Here is a 6,926-nt window from a genome sequence, read left to right on the forward strand (position 1 = left end):
TTCAACTTTAGAGTGCCCCTTTGAACCTCAGCTATCACCACAATTTCTTAATTCTAGGGGTGAGTGCATCTTATGCTCCATCTCACACTGGTCACTTGCTTGAGGTAGGTAAATAGGACTCATGTTCTAAGCTGCTAGTTTTACTATTCAGCTCAGAATAGCGGAGTCAATTTGGGCTTTTGTCCTTCTTTGCAATTATTGAACTTCAAGAATCAGCACTTCAGATGTGCACTAGCTCTCTTGACCATTAACCATGAAATCAAGGGCTTCCATACACATGAAGATAGTTAGGGCTAGTCATGCTGAAAAGCATATTCAGCTCCCCTTTTCTCATGCATATATCAAATTGGGTCATTCACAAGAATAAAAACTTAACAAGTACATCAGTCTCCCTCAACTCATTGAATTCCTTCTTAAAAAAAAAATCATCAAATAAATAGTAATGAACTTGAGGGGTTCCAGTCTTTTTTGGTTATGTCATTGCCTGCATATGTGTGTTGGGGTGAATGAGGTGCATGGTTTCAGCCCCCATACCCTAGCCTCGGGCTCACTCCCCCACACTTGAGATGAACATTGTCCTCAATGTTCCTAGTGTTAGGGAGTCACAATAAAACCAACAAGAGAAATTCCAAGTAAAGAGAAGGGTGTATAGAGGACTTCCTGAAGATTAATTTCCCGATATGCAAGAGTTCTTTTGGTGGGAGCCTCTTCTGCTAGAATTTACTTGCAAGAGAGATCAAGAGCTTTGTTCTAACTAAAAATAATTTAAACCAAATAATAAAAAGACTACTATACACAATTCCAAACAATGTAAATAATTTAACCAGTCTGTAATACACAACAGAAACTTACAAGGCCAAGAAGTTTGAATTCTATCTAACAAAAAATAAATAAATAAATAAATTTAAAAAAAACAAGATCAAAAGCCAATATAAATATCTTTTGGAATCTGATATGCAAGTGATAAACAAGTGATTTACGAGATTGAAACTAGCCTAGAAGTCTAAGAGTTCTTGAAATCAGCACACTACCAAAGTTATTTGATTTTTTTTTTTTTTTTTTGTTGTGTGCTCAGATCTGCATTAGAATTTCAGCAATGTAAGTGAACGTATGCAGATCTGATCCACACTAATAAATTTGCAAACTAGAAAAACATAACTCCATTACTGAAACTAAACCAACATTCAAGTGTGAAGTAGATGTTCAATGGAAAAGAGAGCTAGCTAAATCAGCAATGGAGTTTATTACACACTATTCTAAACTTAAATGAACATAAGTAAACAAATCTAAAATCTACTATAAACAGATCTACAATCATTGCTGAATTTATGATCTTTAAGCTGCTCTTCAAGTTCTAACCAAAAAAAAAAAATCAGATTTGAAAACTTAACTTTTGAGAACAGTCACTTACAAAAACTCCAAACCTAATATCAATAAGTAGGTCTAAAATCTGTTGTAGTTAGGTCTGAAATAAGTTTGATCCCAAGAGCTTAAGACTTCTCTTTCAAGTCCCAACTTAAATGTCTTGTATGCCTCAATTGATTGTAGAGACCTGAAATCAGATCTGCAATTTTATAATGAAAGCAGCCTTGATTCAGATCTGAATACCATTACATCAAAAATATGAAGCTCTTTTTGGACCTCACAAACATCAGTCCTAATCCAATACAACCAATTCAGATTGGGTGCAAGTGATTTAAAAGATGACAAAACATCAAGTTCACAAAAATTTCAGATGATGTACTTATACTGCCTCTGATTCTCATGCACTTCAGAACTGATTTTACCATTCATGGCTTAAATTTTCATCAATGAGGCAAGTCTGATGCATCAAATTGTGAATTGGGTGCTGTTACTACCTGAATTCACATCAAAATAGAGTGGGTTCAGGTCTGAGTTTAGATGAACTCAGATCTGAACCTAGCAGAATGCAGTCCTGCAACCGGCTGAACACAGATCTGAACTTCAAATCTGAGTTTCAGATTTGTAAACTCACATGCTATTTTTTCATTGTTTTCTTTTTCTTTTCTTTATCTATTTTTTTCTTTTTTTTTAAATAAATCTAAAACAAAATACAGCAATGCAACCAAAATCTTTTTGGATGAGTGCAGGTCTGATTGATGAATGCAATTCAGATCTGAACTTATTTAATTTTTTTTTTTCGGTTGAGTGCTGCAGTTCTGCTATAGCAGATCTGAGTGCCGAATGCAACTCAGATCTGCAACACTCATGATTTTGTGATTTTTTTTTTTAGAGGGTAATAACTTCAAGATAGAAAGAAAAACAGGTCTCCTTTTATTAAAATTAAACTGAAACAAGGAAAATAAAGTAATCTACTAAAGAGAAAAGAAGCATGACTACAGTAATACAGCAGTTGCATTCAAAGCAAAAATGAAAAATTAAGCAAATTAAACCAACTATGAATGCAATGCTGAATAACTACATCTGAAGAACTACATCTACCAGCTACACTAAATCAGCAATCAAATATGAAGTAGATCATCAATGGGAAAGAGAGCTAACTAGATCAGCAGTGGAGTTTCATGCTAATTGCTGTACTGTTGCAGCCATGCTACAGCTCTGAATGCTAGTGGAATGCACTGCTGCTTTCATTGAATATTTGAGGCATCACAATTATTCAATCCAAACACACATCCTCAGCAAATTTAGATTGGGTACAAGTGGGTAAAGCCAAGAATTCAGTCCACCCATAATTCATAGTATGCTCTGTATCAGTTCAGTCCTCACATCATATCAACTGCATTTCAGATTTGAATTTCTCTCATTCCTTGCTATCCATTCACCCTTGAGGCAGGTTGGATGTATCATAGGGTGGATTGGGGTAGTGATGGCACCCAATTGACCTCAAACTTGCATCGGTTCAGATCTGAATTCAGAGGAATTCAGATCTGAACTCAAGTCTGAGTTTGGATCTGAATTCTCAATTGCCTTACCTTCAGTCATTGCTACCAAATTGCCTTTGAGGAGTAGCAGAAGTGTCCTCGGGTAAATTGGGGTGGTTATGACACCCAATTCACCTCAAATTTGCATCAGTTCAGATATGTGTTAAGAGGAACTCAGATCTGAACTGTTGCAAATCTGCTGTAGCAGAATTCAGATCTGAACTCAGATCTGAGTGCTGATCTAAATTCTCAATTGCCCCTCTTTTTGTTCATATGATCTCTTTTTTTTTTCTCCTTTTCACTCTATAATTTTTTTTTCTTTTTGTAAAGAAAAAAAATAAAAACAAAAGGCTGAAACACAAACTAACTAAGTCTTTTTGGCAGAGTGCTGCAGGTCTGAGTTTTGCTGATCTGAGTGCCGAATGCAACTCAGATCTGCAACACTTATGTTATGAATTTTTCTTCTTTTTTTTTTTTTTCTTTTTGAAGGTAACAACACCAAGATTGAAAGGAAATCAAATCTACCTTTATTAAAATGAAACTGAAACAAGGAAAGGAAGTAATCTACTGAAGAAAGAAGAAACAAATTAAATCAGTACAGCTGTTGCATTCAAAGCTAAAATATAAAATGAAGCAATTAAAACCATCTATGAATGCAATGATGACTGAGACCAGATTAAGAATGCCCAATGTTTCCTAATATTGTTTCCTTAAATCCCCGACAACGGCGCCAAAAACTTGAGGTGTGGCTCATTGTGACACTAGCAAGTGCACTAGCCGTTCAAGTAATAAAATAGTGAGTGAAGTATCGTTCCCACGAGGATTTAGGAAACAATTACCAATACTAAATTGAGCACTTCTTATCTGATCAACAAATAAATCAAAACTTTAATGAAAGCTAAAAAATCCTAAATTAAAATCTATCTAAATCATTGGCCCAATTGCCTTCAAATCAGGTTAGAAGAGTAAGCAGTAAATGTCAATCTCAGAATTCAGCAATCTATCAATTTGGATCATTCGAATAAATCATGATTGAGCTTTGGGTTGGTGAAACCCCAAGGTCATGAACAGCCTCTCTCAAGCACATGTTCATCCTATGCATGAGTGACGGTTCTTCTATCTCTAGCAAGAATCTAATCCCCATGCATGCATTTCTTCAAACACTTCTAAGGCATCAATTCAAATCTGAATTGATCACCAACTGAATTGTGCAAGTTATTTCTAACCTTGCACTCAATTCAGTTATTGAATAGTAGATCTGAATTCCTAGAGTCTCTCTCAAGCACTCTAGGAATTCCAAGCTTTAGATCCATTCGCCCAATCTGAAAATTGCAGATCTGAATTCTCTTTCAAGCAATTCAGATCTTGCAATCTCAGATCTGAGAATTCAGATCTGAGTTTTGAAGGTTAGTTGGCCGAATTAATCTACAATAACACCCTTATTCAAGAAACTTCAAGTACAATTCATGACCATTTGAATGAATCAAAAAGAATTAGATTGCTGAACTGAAATTTTACAAGCTGAAATACATCAAGGAAGAATGGAAAAAAAGGAGAAAGAATAAAGAAAATATAACAAAGAAACTGAATTCGAATCAAAAGAGAATGAAACTACAATTGATTTATTACAAAAGATCTTTGAATCACAAACCCTCAATTCGAACTCACCTTCTCTTCTAGCTTGCTTGTCTTGAACTTCCTTCAGCCCTTCTTCTTCTTCTTCCTTGCGCCTAGCCTTCTTCTCTTCTCTTCTCTCAAGGTGGCCGAACCTCTAAGAGTGGGAGAGCCTTCCTTTCAAGCAATTGAACACCTCTCCCCCTTCCTAGAGGCCTCCTTATATAGTTTTTCAAGGGGGCTCTTGCCCCTTCTTGAAGCCTCTATAATGGGGTGTATTACACCCCTTTCTTGAACTTTCTAGAGCTCTCTTGAAAGCCTCCTAAGGGCTGCTATTTGGGCTGCACTTAGGATCTCTCTTAGCACATGATAGCTATACATTGAGCTGCTCTTTTGGGCTGAGAATGGGCCTTCCTTGCTGGGCCGAATTCTACTCTTAGCTAGGCTTTCTTTTCTTGGATTTTTCAAGGAATCCACTTGCTCTTCTTGGGCCGAAGTGCTTTCTCTTGCTTCCACAACCAGGCTGGACTGAAATTGGTCTTTTTGAACATTCTTTTCTTGCCTTTTTCCTTCCTTTTCTTGGATTAATTATCCCTGAACTTATTCTTAGCATTAAGCTAAATTAAGGCAAAAATTAATAAAGCCGGCATAAAAATCCATGCTAAAGTCCTCAAAAATTATAGATAAATTGTAAGTTCATCAGGTTTACCTGAAAATGGCTCTAAACCTTGTCTGACAGAGGCCAAAGGGAAACTCATCTGATGAGTGGATATGATCCGTCACAGAAAAGTGGTGAGGTTATGCAACTGAAACAGTTGGCTTCATGCACCCTATGTGATTTCCCACATTTCCAGAGACATTCCGTCATCTCCATCACTGAGAAGGGAGGGAAAATCTCAGAGATGAATAAATGGGAATGGAACATAGATTAAAAGCCATATCTATGTAGGTAACATGAATCAAATTAAGGTTGTGGACTAACGTTTTTGCTGTTTTATCAGAAAATGGCAAACGTTCAATTTGCAAAGCTTCTAGACGATAACAAGCTTAAGGGCCCAAACTATGCCGGCTGGTACAAAAATCTTATGCTGGTCCTAACTTCTGAAAAGTTAGATAAGGTGGTGAAAAATCCTACCTCGGAACGTCCGGGTGATAGGGCTTCTGAGGCCCGTAGGATGGACTACCAAGATTGGGAGGATAAGAACTCCCTAGCCCGCTGCTTTGACATTGCCTCATTAGACAACTCAATACAGAGGCAGTTCGATCAGATCGAACTAGCCAAGGACATATTGGACAGTTTAAGAACAATGTATGAAGAGCAGAACCGTTCTACTCGACAGAAGGTCCTGAAATTGTTCATGACCGCGCAGATGTTGAAGGGGCAGAAAGTTCATGACCATTGTCTTCGGATGATGGGATGCATGAACGAACTTGAAGCCTTTGGATCTGGGCTAGATCTTGGCACGCAAGTGGATGCCATCCTGAATTCTTTGCCCCCTTCCTTCAGTGCGTTCACTATGAACTACAACATGAATAAGCTGAATGTCAGCGTCCAGGAACTCAGCAATATGTTGCAGAGGGCCAAGGATCTTTTAAAGAAGGATGAGCATGTGGTTATGTTTGCTGAAGCTAACAGATCGGGCAAGAAGAAGAGAAAGGCAAAGAAGCCCCAGAAGAAAGCTGCCAAACCCAAGAAGCAAAAGAAGAACAAGGCATCGGATGTCTGTCACTTCTGCAAACAGACCGGCCACTGGAAGAGGAATTGTCCTGCCTACCTGGAATCTAAGAAAGGTAACATCGAAACTTGTGTCATAGAAACTAATATGTTAGTTACTTCTGTGTCCTGGTGTGTTGACTCCGAGGCTTCAACTCATGCGTGTAACTCACTGCAGGGGTTCAAAGTTAGCAGAAGATTGAGTGATGACGAGGTGACACTATTCTTGGGAACGACTACAAGTGTTGTAGCTGCGGTGATAGGAACCGTAGAATTAGTTTTTAGAGAAGGAGTCATTGTACTTAAAGATTGTCTTTATGTACAGAACTTGAGAAGAAATTTAATTTTTGTTTCTAAACTATGTGCTGATGGATATACTGTTTATTTTAGTATATTATTACTGTTAAACAGAATAACAAATTCATCGCATGCGGGGAACTGGAGAATGGTCTCTATATTATACATCATTCTCTAGAAACTAACCTAACCGAAACTATGTCGGTCGAAAATCCCAAGAAAAGGAATCGTGATACAGTTAATCCCACGTGCCTCTGGCATTACCGACTTGGCCAAATCGGTATTGACCGAATCACAAGACTGGTAAAGGATGGTCCTTTGGATTTTCTAACCGTAAAAAATCTTCCCACTTGTGAGCCTTGCCTTCAAGGTAAGATGACTAAGCGGCAATTTGACGG

The sequence above is a fragment of the Nelumbo lutea genome, chromosome 6 (assembly GCF_056320005.1).
Source record: "Nelumbo lutea isolate HS-2025 chromosome 6, American lotus-T2T, whole genome shotgun sequence".
In the NCBI taxonomy this organism is placed as follows: Eukaryota; Viridiplantae; Streptophyta; class Magnoliopsida; order Proteales; family Nelumbonaceae; genus Nelumbo; species Nelumbo lutea.